At 44.5% G+C, this 12,080-nt stretch overlaps 2 long non-coding RNA genes across 27 annotated transcripts in view; one reads left to right on the forward strand and one right to left on the reverse strand.

The window, feature by feature from the left end:
* Window positions 1-12,080, forward strand: part of LOC106018859 (uncharacterized) — a 618,314-nt gene that overhangs the window by 588,889 nt on the left and 17,345 nt on the right. Inside the window, exons 14-17 of the long non-coding RNA XR_011807997.1 lie at window positions 6,766-6,931; window positions 7,868-8,822; window positions 8,929-9,002; window positions 9,284-9,381. This is a non-coding gene — a long non-coding RNA (uncharacterized lncRNA). The remainder of the gene's footprint in view (window positions 1-6,765; window positions 6,932-7,867; window positions 8,823-8,928; window positions 9,003-9,283; window positions 9,382-12,080) is intronic.
* The window catches only part of LOC106016651 (uncharacterized), a 63,300-nt gene continuing 61,866 nt past the window's right edge, over window positions 10,647-12,080 (reverse strand). For all 26 annotated transcript variants that reach the window (XR_011807988.1, XR_011807987.1, XR_011807985.1 and 23 more), the window contains one exon: window positions 10,647-10,912. This is a non-coding gene — a long non-coding RNA (uncharacterized lncRNA). The remainder of the gene's footprint in view (window positions 10,913-12,080) is intronic.

A 12,080-nucleotide genomic window follows, 5' to 3' on the forward strand; every position in this document is an offset into this window, starting at 1 on the left:
AATCCCTCAAATTTCAGGATAGGCTACATTAATTACGGGATGGCATTATGTGTTTAAAGGTTGCTGAAAGTTATATCTGCGATCAGTCATGTTGCAACTGCATGTTCACGTGAAATATTTGTTATTTTAATACGTAGGCATACATGCGAGCAGCAATAGCGTCCATGATGTTTTAATAGGCTTTTATTAGTCGTACTCTCCTTGTAATCTTGTTTTACAGTATGTGCGCTCAATGTGTTTGTGTCTATGCTCTTCATGCACACATCGCAGGATGCCAAAACATCATTCTGCTTCCTTGTTTCCAACCACTTAGTCAGGCACTTGAATGCTTTCCAAATCTTGTTAAAAACCAGAAATAGCACTATCACTTCTTATTCTCGTCGGGCTGCGCAGAAGGGGGCAGGCGGAGAGGGGCCGGTGAAAGCAACGATGGGGTAGAGAGGAGGCTGCGGGGCCGGGAGGCAAAGGGGTCGCGGTGGGTGAGGTGGGAAGTCCTTCAGTGTGCCCGTGTCCAGACCTGTTGAGGGGATTCGTGCTGCCTTGCTGCAAAAATCAGGGCTCGGGGTCTGCTGCCTGGGGGGTAGAAGTGCCACAAGGTGCTACTTGTGCAGGTGCTCCGATGTCAGGGCTATATGAGCCAGAAACTCCCTGCCCCAAAATGACAGGGTGTGCATTTGAGCTGAAGTGGATTAGATATATTTAGATTTTAAGCAGCATCCTGTGTTTTGTTTTTGTTTTTTTTTTTTTTCCATTTTTTTTTTTCTTTTATTTTTTCCCCCAGGAAAATGTGAGGTAACATTCAAATAAAGTACTTTTTTTTTTTTTTTCTCCCTTTTTTTTTAATTTTCTTTTTTTTTTTTTTTTCCACAACCTTTTTTCTGAAACTAAACTGACCAGAGAGACTCAACATAGTTCAATAAACACTATGAATGTGCATTTCTGGTGAGGAAAAAAAATTGCTTCTGATAATATTCTAATTATTTCAGTGAGGTACAGTCTTCATGGGATAATACTGCTGTTCTTGGTTTCTCCAGAGCATGTACCCACTGCTTTGACTTCTTCTTACTGCTTAGATTAGATGCTTTCTGGCCTGTATGCAATGAAATATCAGTGTTGGTTGGAGCCTGTAAGCAGTGCTGTAGTACAAAAAGAGCAATATTCGTGAGCATTAATTAACTGGATGCTCACTGCCAGCAAAGGGTTGTTTCCCACGGATTGCTCTGGCAGATGTGGAGTCTCTGATGTCTACCAACGCTGAGCCCACAACCATTTTCATCACGGGAGGTCACCAGATGGGTCTTGCCTTGCTTCCACAAGGTGGAAACACCTTTCCAGACTGATTGCAACAGGCCGACAGGTTTCAAGGCTTGTGCACCCACACACCCATCCATACACACAGAGATAAAAGCCAGCCCACATAGCCTGAAGAAACCCAGATAAAAATAATGTTGCCTTAGGAAGCTTATGCTATGCATGAGCAAGATGTGACACCGGGGACCGATTAGATTGCAAGGCTTCCACCGCCCGCGACGGTTCAGCATTTCAGATTCAATTAAAGAACTTGCCGAGGAGTCACGGCACAGCCCGGGCTGGCTATCCGTGCTACATCCTAGATTAATTCGTGGTCAGCAATAAAGCTAGTTGAACAGCATTTATCAGATTGTTTACTTGGCATACCCTGCAACGCTCAGAATAACTTATTCTACAATTTTTTTTCCTCCCAGCTGTTTGCCCAGATGACAGGCTAGATGCAGGGCTCACTAATATAATTATCAAAAGCAGTCCTTTGATGAATCTTAGGAAAATGCTTGTGATACAGCACCAGGTTTCTCGGCAGAGCTGCTCCAAGCAGCCATGTAGTTAGGAGCACGCGGCGATGCGCCAAGACTTCTGCTCTAGCCCCGGGGCTGCAGAGGGGGCAAGAAATTGCAGTGTTTTTTACCTTGCTGAGGGTAAGGCTGGCTCCATGTAACAGGCTGGGCCTTCTGGCTGTGCCAAAAGCCAAGGATGTTTGTGAAGCAGCAAGCTTTTCTTCCCATTTTCAGCCTGTGCTCAGTGCAGCAAGGACGGAGGACCTGCCATGCAGGCTCATTTTAAATTGCAATTTTGAAATGCAGTGGTGACTTTTTCTTTTCTTTTCTTTTCTTTTCTTTTCTTTTCTTTTCTTTTCTTTTCTTTTCTTTTCTTTTCTTTTCTTTTCTTTTCTTTTCTTTTCTTTTCTTTTCTTTTCTTTTCTTTTCTTTTCTTTTCTTTTTTCTTTTCTTTTCTTTTCTTTTTTCTTTTCTTTTCTTTTCTTTTCTTTTCTTTTCTTTTCTTTTCTTTTCTTTTCTTTTCTTTTCTTTTCTTTTCTTTTCTTTTCTTTTCTTTTTTCTTTTCTTTTCTTTTCTTTTCTTTTCTTTTCTTTTCTTTTCTTTTCTTTTCTTTTCTTTTCTTTTCTTTTCTTTTCTTTTCTTTTCTTTTCTTTTCTTTTCTTTTCTTTTTTTCTTTTTTCTTTTCTTTTCTTTTTTTCTTTTTTCTTTTCTTTTCTTTTCTTTTCTTTTCTTTTCTTTTCTTTTCTTTTCTTTTCTTTTCTTTTCTTTTCTTTTCTTTTCTTTTCTTTTCTTTTCTTTTCTTTTCTTTTCTTTTCTTTTCTTTTCTTTTCTTTTCTTTTCTTTTCTTTTCTTTCCAGAAGAGCAATGACCCCATTTAGCTCAAGAATGATGCTCTCTTAGAAAGTGAAATGTATATGGTAATAGCCATGGTGGGGGAAAATCTCTCTTTCATAAGAAAACCTGATACATAAACACACAATGCAGCATAGGGCACATCTTCGTTTCACGCATGAGAAGTTTGTGCGAGTGAAGAAAAGTCCAGGTTTTTCTCCTAGCCCCAAAGAAACATAATCCAGAGTTTATATCAGATGGTTTATGGGAGTTTATTGGAATATCCAACAGGGTTCATGTAGTGTGTCATAAGGTAAAGCCTGTTCATTGGTGATTTACAAGCAGTGTGTGCCGGTGTTACTGTAATTTATAGACCACAGATGGTCAGGGGGTGCCCCTGCTGACTTGGAGCTGAATAAGAAGCTGAGCCCTGTGTGTCATCTGCTGCGGGTACCTCCGGCTCACTTCCCCAAATTAGCCCTGATGGAGAGCTGCCTCCCAACCTGGAGGGTCCCGAGTCCTCTGCCGAGAGACTACAGATGATTAAGGGTGGGGGAAAACAAAGCACAAAACCAAACCAAACCAACAACAACAAAAAACAAGCATTTTGGAACAGCACTGGAGGAGAATTGCTTTTTACAATAATTTCCCTTACCCAAGGTTCGTACTTCACTTGATGGGTTTTTATCACCTGTCATATTGAGAAGGGAGAATGTCAACCCCTCTTCCCCCCTTCATAATCTGTTCAAAGACAAACATTTCCTCTCCCCAAATTTATATAGATTCGTAAATCTCCCTTATAATGGCCTCTAAGATAGCTCCTGTCTTTGTTCTTGTGATTTTACCCTTTTATTTAATTACTTGTAAGACTTTCTTGCACCAAGTTTACCCATGCCTTTGTGTCTTTAAACCTCATTAAATAATTGCCTCGTTACTAGAGCACCTCGTGCTGTTCACATGGGGCATTGGCTCTCCGTGAAGGCAGGCAGCCTAGGGAGGCCAGGGCTCGCAACGCATCCAGCCCAAACCCTCAGCAGTTATTTTTTTCATGGGAATGAAGCCCCTTTCAGTTTTAATTCCTCCAGCTGACAAGGCTCATCGCACCACCCTGTATTTCTCCCTGACATGCTTTGCCTTGCTGCGTGTGGCCTTGTCCTGCCCGCAGAAATACCGCGGAGGCGGCGGGCAGGACACGGTGGCCTTCGGAGGACGTGTGGGATCCAGCCCTCGCTGGGGCCGCCCGCCGCTGCAAGGTCATGCGTCTTAAAGGGCATCGATTATGTTTTGTTAAAATAGGCTCTGAACTGGGCTGACCCCTTGCCGGGAGGATGGTTCAAGATTTTTTTCTGCACTTGCCACCTGTTGCCAAACACAGCGGCAAATGCCTCTGTGTAAACCCATGTCCCAGCTCAAAAACAAGTGGCTTCTTTTTTAATTATTATTATTTTTTTTATTTCCCAGAGATCAAAGACATAAGAGAATTCGGTGCCTTCTTTAGTTAATAAAAAGAAAAAAAGAAAAAAAAAAAAAGGAAACCATTTTTTTTTCTTATCAAGAGGAAAAAAAAAACACCCTATAGACAAAAGAACCAGAAGGAGAGCTGTAATGGAAATAAAATTGACAGCCTCTCAAAACTCAGGTGGCACTTTCCTTTTCCAGTTAATTACAGTTTTAATTACATGGCTTCTTGTGACTCCTTGATACCTAATAAACTAGACTCTGTGGGGCGGCAAAGTTGAGTTTTGCTTGAACTGCAGGTGTAAGGCTCAGCATGAAACATAAATCAACTTCTTAAACATGTTCCCAGGGTGTGTTCAGGCTTTTTCTTCCTATTTGCTTGTAAAAATCACATCTTTTCACCATTGTTGGTAAAAAAAATGATTGGAGCTTCAACGCTGCAAGTATTAGCTTTGTGTCTTTGCTTGTGAAAGTCCCCTTTTAGTAGGGAAAAATGGCTTTTTTTTCCTCTTTTTTCTTCAATCTGATAATTTTTAAAGGAGTGATACATTACCTGCATAGACCCTTTCTCATTATTGTGTTTTTCATGGAGGTATTTAAGATAGCAGGAGAAAATATATTAGCAGCATGAAAGCAAGGGTAGATGGGGCTGTGGAAAACAAGACATTCAGCCCACAGGAGCTGCCTCCTCTGAAGGTTTTGAGCAAAGAAAGCTCTGGTTTGCTCTGTGTGTGTGCTGCCCTGGAAGTCTGTGCCCAAGGTAGGCCTGAGTGAAGCGCCGTGTGTTACGCAGGAGCAGGTCCTGTGCTGACGGCCTGCTGCGGCCCAGAGGTGGCCACAAACACGGTCCTGAAGCTCCACTGGCCTCAGTCACAGGACAGCTGGTGGGGCCACAGGTTGCCTGTGGTCCTCAGCGCAAGCTCCTCGTGGCATGGGCTTTTGTGCCAGCATCAGGCCTGGAGTGCCTTGGTGCTGCAGAGCCCTGAGGCCTAAACCATGGCAGGCCTCAGCCAGACAGCCCAGCCTGCTTAACCACCAGCCTGAGCTCCCAAAACTAAATGGAGAAGCCAAAAAAAAAACAAAAACAACAACAAAAAAAAAAAAACAAACCCTGCAGCCAATCGAGAGTTTGCAAGAGGGGAGAAAGAAGAATTCCGCCTGCCTTCCTGACAAAATAGAGTGTCTCACCGTCTTTTTCAATTAGTTTTGGTTTTATTTTTGAAACCGCACGGAGACGCAATTGCAGAGGGGCTTTTTTGGTTTTGTTTTTTTTTCCTCTTGCCACCCCCATAGTTTTTCCAGAGTGGGAAAGGCAGGGCAGAGTTAAGGGAGTTAGGGAAAGGAAGGAGAGTGGGGAAGGAGAGGAACAGGAGTGTAAAAGAGAAAAGAAGCCATAAAATCCGCAGACGCGAGTGCCTCTCATTCTAGCACTCCAAGTGAGAGCGAGAACAAAGTGGAAAAAAAAAAAAATCAAATATCTAAAATGTTTTGGTTCACAACAATGAAATGGAGCAAACATTTCCAGCTGAAGCAGAGTATGCATTTTGTGTGTTTTGCAAGGCTTTCTGTTTTCAGACAAGGAGAAGGAAACAAGTGTGGGTGTCAGAGTAAGGGCACCAGTTTCCCTCTGTACTGGGCTGCCTGTCCCTGTCCCTAGGAATGCAGAGCCCAGAGGCTTGTTGGGCCACCCAAACACAAGGGAAGGCCAAATGAAGAGAGCTTCATGACTGAGAAAGTGCTGTAAGACGCATCCTCCAGTGAGCGCATCCCTGCAGCACGTGCCGGTACCCGCCGGCTCTGCAGAGGGGAGCCTAGCAAGCATCAAACCATACGCCTCTGAAGCATATGGCAATGTGGTCTGAAGTCTTGCAAGGCAGCTCCGACTTGGAAAAGGCTGAAAAGTTTTCAGCCGGGGTTTTATGGTCTGCTGAAACACAAATGACCATTTTTCATCCAAGAGAGAAAGTTTATCTGGGGAAAGGCGAGCGAGAGGCAGCCACCCTCAGCCAGAGCCGCCCGGTCCCTGCTCCTTCACCGCGGTAGCATGAGGAGCGTATTTCTTCCCAAGTTGTCGGCAAGCTGTGTTTTAATAATGGCATAATAGATAGTGCATGAAGGAGCATTAGCCGCAAAAATGATCCTGGTGGGAAGGCAGCTTGGAAGAGGTTTCCCTTCTAAACTTGACACCAGTGCTGGGAACCCTGCACATCTGCACAAGCCTGCCTGAGGACAGAAAGGATCAGGCGAGCAGTGTACAGTGTGAAGAAGCAACACTGGCTTGCAAGAAAAACTGGGAAGATCCAAAAGGCATTGAAAAAAAAATTGCTTGGGATAAAAAAAAAAAAATAAAAAAAAAAAAAAAAAAAAAAAAAAAAAAGATCCATTAGCTCAATGTGTTGCAGTTTTATGGCTAAGTGCAAGGTGAAATGCTACATGCCAGGCATCACAGCTTTCTTTGGAGTCACCTGGTCGTTGGTGTTTTTCTTCTAGATTGTGCTCCTGGCATCTCGGAATTAGGAAGAAAAACAGCATCTAGGATAACATAAAAGAATTCTGACCCAACTGGTGCAGGCAAAGAAATTTCCTAAAAATTGAAAACCCAGGGAGGAATAGCACACCCCAAAGCCTAAAAGCCCCACCTTTAGGAACTCCTTTAATCCCACAGCTTTGGAGAGGACTTGGTGGCTCATGAAGATCCCACGTCAGGGCCAGAAGAAATCTAGGCTGGAGGAGGTGTCACAGCGATGGCAAAATGCTCTGCAGGACAGTCACATACCCAGCCAGAGAGGACTGCAAGAAGAGCAGACCCGCGCCAAGTGTTCCTATCCATGGTATGCTCTGTAGATCTCCTGGGATCCATTATTTCCTGGTTAAACAAGTACCTCCTTTGTTTTAACCAGCTCAGCTTGTTTTTAAGCTGGTCCCTCACAAACTCGGCCCAAGTTCACCTGAACAATCCTGGTTTTTAACTTGTAGGGAGAAGGCAACTTAAGATTTACTGGATAGCGATGGCGAGCCTAATGTAATAAAAGTCTGACCCTTCTGATGTGTATGGGCTACTGTATTATAAATATTTAATAAGTTATATGGAAAGAAAAGAACTATAGGGGTTACAGAAATCATATTAAAGCAACTAAGTAAATACAAAGAAGGTTAAAGTGTCTAACTCTATATGGTATAAAGGCTAAAGCAAACCAGATCTCTTTCTAGATACTTTTTCCATGTACAGCAGTAACTGGGCTGCATAAAAATAAGGCAAGTATTTAAAGACAGTAAAAAAAAAAAAAAAAAAAAACAGGAAGGAAAAAAGAGAGAGAGAGATCTAAAGCATTTGGTTGGCATTGATAGCAATCGTTTCAAAAAGCCCTGGAACATTTAAAGAGAATTAGAAGGGATTTTGCTGGAATCAAAGGGGGAGCACTTTCCAGGGCTGGGTACGTATTTGGGTATCTACAAGCTGACTACATCAGAACGAGCAGAACAGCCTTGATCATCCAGGACTTTAAAATCAGAAGAAAAAGGGTTTCCTGTTTGGGCTCTTTTTTCTCACTCACACATCTCATGGCTTTCATTCTTCTGCCTGCTCGATGGTAAAGTAACATTTATTTTGGCACGGAGGCTTGCAGAGCGCTTTGAAAGGCCCGCCGGGTCGAGCAGCTACAGCGCACAGCGAGCCCGCCGGGGTGAGCAAACCTGGAAATATTTAGGTTTACCTTGGGAATCACTCTGGGGGGCTTTTATATTATTTTTTTTTCTTCCTAACCTAGGTTTTGTTTTTAAAGAAGAAGTGGATACCTCCCTGCGTGGCTGCAATACCCACCGGGATGCAGACGCTGCTGGCTTGCCGCCTCGCCAGCCCGCCATTCCCACTGCGATGCCAGCCCCATCACCAGCTCTCTGCCGCACCGGCCAAAATCCTTCCTGGCATTTGAGCAAGGATTTTGCTGGTGCAGTCGAGTCACCCTCGGTGTCACTAGCGGGGAGAGGGCAACCAAGCCCACCGAGAGGGCTGCCCTCTCCTCCAGCAGGGAGCTGGGATAGTGCCCATGCAACAGGGTGTGCTGCTCAAGTGCCCTCTGCCCCGGGCATGTTTCTATTTGAAAAAAAAAAAAAAAAAAAAAAAAAAAAACCACAAGGCTATGGAGGGGAGTGAAGCAAGATGTTCAAACCAGCTGGAGGTCCCACCACTGCCAAGAGGGGCATCTCCTCCCTGTGATCCCTCAGTGGTGAGGAGGAGCTCACCGGGCCCCTAGGAATCAGGTTGCCTTGCAAAACTTGCTGAAAATTCCCATTTTTATTACTATGATCATTTTTTTTCCTATATTTTTTTTCCCCTGGGAAAGGCAATGGGCTTGGCCGGCAGGAGGTCCAGGAGCAAGCAGGGGAGAGGGGACAGTGGCAGAGGGCAGCAGGAGGCAGAGCCTCCCCTCCGGCCGGGGCTCGCATTGGTGCGGCTTCTCCACACTGGCCCCCGCCCCGCTCCTCCCACTGCCAGCAATGCAGGGGACGGAGGAGATCAATCATGGGTGGGGAGAGTTCATTGCGATGGGTTCATGTCTTTGTTTTTCCCTTAAGCCCCAACATATGTTAGATATAGAAATTTTAAGGCTGGAAGTGTGCAGAGAGTGCGAAGCGGACGTACGGCAGATCCAACGAGAAAACGCAAAAATAATAGGCATTGCACTCATTCCCCCCCCTTTCTACTGCCTCTGTGCTGTCAAGGTTAGTGAGCAAGCCTACAAGAGACTTTCTTTGTGCAAGGAAAACCTGAGCTGGTTTTAGGTCAGGGAATGCATTTTCTTATATTTTCCTCTAACGATGTTTATAGGCACAGGACACACAACACCCAGGAAATTTACCTTTGAATCACGTTGTGGATTCCCACCATGACCCATGGAAGAGGTGACATTCCTGCACGGGCTCTGGTGGGGCTGAGGGTAGCATCAGTGAGCAGTTTTGGGGGCTGTGGGGGCATCAGTGTTGCAGTTTCCCTGCCCGTGCTCCTATGAGGATGTTTCATGTCTGCTGTGCAGACCAGAAGTGAGGTTTATTGAGAAGGAGGGTGGGAAAAGTCACCTCCCGTGCTGGCAAACAACAGTCAGTGCAAAGACGACTGTGATTCACCTATTAAAATATCCACTTTTTTTTTCTCTGATGACCTTTTTTTTTTGTCTTTTTTTCAGTATTTTCCCTGCTACAGCTATCATCCTAAATAACACCAGCCCATCATGCTACTACCAGCGGCAGAGGCTTTACAGTGCAATGGAGAACTATTCTGAAGGTACAAATCACTTGACCTAAGGAATCTCCCTGGAGTGTCAGTGCTATGCGCTGCATTTTCACTCCGCCAAAGCCTTTATTTAGCACATGCTAAAGAACATTTAACATTTAAAGATCCCCTCTGCACATCCTCCAAATGTCTCCATCCTTTACTTTTAGATTAATATGTCTTCTGTGAAAATGAGATAATTGATTGCAGAGCCATATTATTTACAAATGAAGTGTTGTTCATGTATTGACCTTTCATTTCTATAGCTCAATACTAGTTCTTGTACAGCACTTGTAATTAGTGAAATAGTAACAGAATTAGAAGAAAGATGTGGGGGGAAGGAGCTTATGTGGATGTTGTTAATGAGAAGAAACTTTAAGATGAGTTACACTTTTAAAACTGCAAAACTTCATGTTTGGTCAGCTTCTACGTCCTAAATCTCTGTTTGGGAAGGAAAAAGAATATCCATCTGCTCCCAAGGGGAATTGCAGGGGACGGGGCTGATATATAGGCACAAGTATGTGTCTTCCCTTCACCCCATCCTGCAGCCCTTCTTCGCCATGGGACTCGGGGCAGCCCAGCTGCCCTGGGAAGCTACGGGCAAAACCCACGTTCATGTTTCAGGATAATCAGCACCAGCAAAGGCAGGGGACTCAGGCATGTATGGCAATAAAGGTCCCCAAACCAGTGTATATGGATCAATGGATGCTGCCGTCGAAGATGCTCTCTCATGAGAGCCACTCGCAGGCTTGGAAAAACTTGGGATTTTGAGAATAAACAGGAAAATCTATCCTTCTGTGAGTCTGATGCAGTCCTCGTGTAAAGGCCATGGCCTGTTTGCATCTGGTTTAGTGTGACCTCTTCAACGAGTGACTGCTTCCAGTGAATGTGCTCTTCCCAGACTTCTGCAGGGAGGAGGCACGCGGTGGGCAGCCTCTCACCCTGCCTAGGGAACGTGGCTGCTCCAGGGGAGAGACACCCTCTGTATGCAGGCAACATAAACCATGGTGATGGTTTAATTGCTACTAATGCAAACAGACAAACAAACAAACAAACAAACGAATCTAAATTTGGCTGGACCTTGTGCTTCTATTAAAACACCAAGCAGGCAGAACTGACCGGAATTTGAGCCCCCTGCTTTTCCCTGGGAGGGTGAAGGAGAGCTTGCCAATGGGACTTCAAACCCAGGAACATAAATATCTGAAAGAGAAAGCAAATAATTCAGTATCTCAGTAACAAAGATGTTAATAGCCTTACAGCTATAAAGGAACTATTGCAACTGTAGAAGAGGTTTTATTGTATGTATAACTATTAATGCAACAGAAATGTATTAAGAATGTCTGTCATTGCAGGTCTGGAGAAAAATATTAGGCTTGAGTAAGGTCATAGAGGAAAAACAGAGGAAAATAATAAAGATAAGGATATGAAGGTGTTTCCAGCATCCTATGGATGTGGACAAATAGGACATGGCATTCTTCAGAGCATCTCTTTCAGAGAAGAATTTTGTCCCAGTAGACGGGCTCAAGTACAACATCCACTGAACCTACAAAAAATTACAAAACAAAAAACAAATCAGCAACCTTCACTGTTCTTTAGGGAATGCAAACATGCTGCTTTGGTGGCTGCGTTATTTGCAGCACACACTGCAACTGAGATATCTCCCCTTCCATCTTCTTACTAAGGGGCCAGTCCCATTCCTCTCAAACAACTGGCATCCTCCGGCCCCAGAGAAATGCCAGCAGTGGTGCTCTGGTCTTACTGAACAGCCGTTCTTATTAAATGACACTGCAAGGAGCAGAATTTCAATACAGCAGAAACAATTACACTATTTATGGTTGATCTGCCTTGCAAGCTAAATCGTATGTGTAGGACACACAGCAAGTGTATAATGCTGCAGGAGGTGGCAGCAAGCTCAGCACTCCCAGTGCTGATCCCCCTCTTATGGGATGTCCCCACAACTGCACAGGAAAGTCCCTAAAGGGGTCCTGGCCATCCCAAAGGACCAGCTTTTAGCCTTCTGCACACATTCATCATGACCAAAACAAGGAGACCGGGGAGCTGCCTCTTGAGCACAAAGTCCCCCATACACGCGGGCGGCTGGGCTGTGCAGGGCACACGGACCCTCAGAAGTGGAGCCAACAGGGAGCATGCTGGCTACCTGGGATTTTATAAATCTTTCAGCTATCAGTCTTTCCGAGCTCCAAATGCAAAATCCAGCAGCCCAGGATATCATGTGGATTTATGAGCTGGGATTTATGAACTGGTCTGGATAAAATAAGAACTGCCTTGACATTTTTTTTGAGGTTTGAGGAAAAGAAACAATAAAAACCAAATACCTGATTTCCACCCCCCCCCCCCCCCCCCCCCCTTTTCAAAGCATGTTTATAGAAATGTGTGCACTTGTAGATGTATATATTCAATTATTTTGATTTCTCTTTCTACCTGTGTGCTCTTGGTCCCGGCTGGTGCTGGTCTTGCAGGGCTTCCTGCCTGGCATGGGGAGGAGGAAGTGGCACACGTCTCCCAAAAAAACAGTCTCAAGCCATTCCCAGCCTGCTTCTGGGTTGGGAAAGGTGCCGTATGGGCTCTGTGAGATGTCTGAATGTCTGCAAATAGTAGGACAGCTCCCCAAAAGGACACTGTTACAGCTCTCACTGTGCCACTTTCTTTCATCATCTTTTTCCTTAGGTTCTTTTGCAGCCCTTGTTTGT

Source organism: Anas platyrhynchos, chromosome 3 (genome assembly GCF_047663525.1).
Source record: "Anas platyrhynchos isolate ZD024472 breed Pekin duck chromosome 3, IASCAAS_PekinDuck_T2T, whole genome shotgun sequence".
Taxonomy (NCBI): domain Eukaryota; kingdom Metazoa; phylum Chordata; class Aves; order Anseriformes; family Anatidae; genus Anas; species Anas platyrhynchos.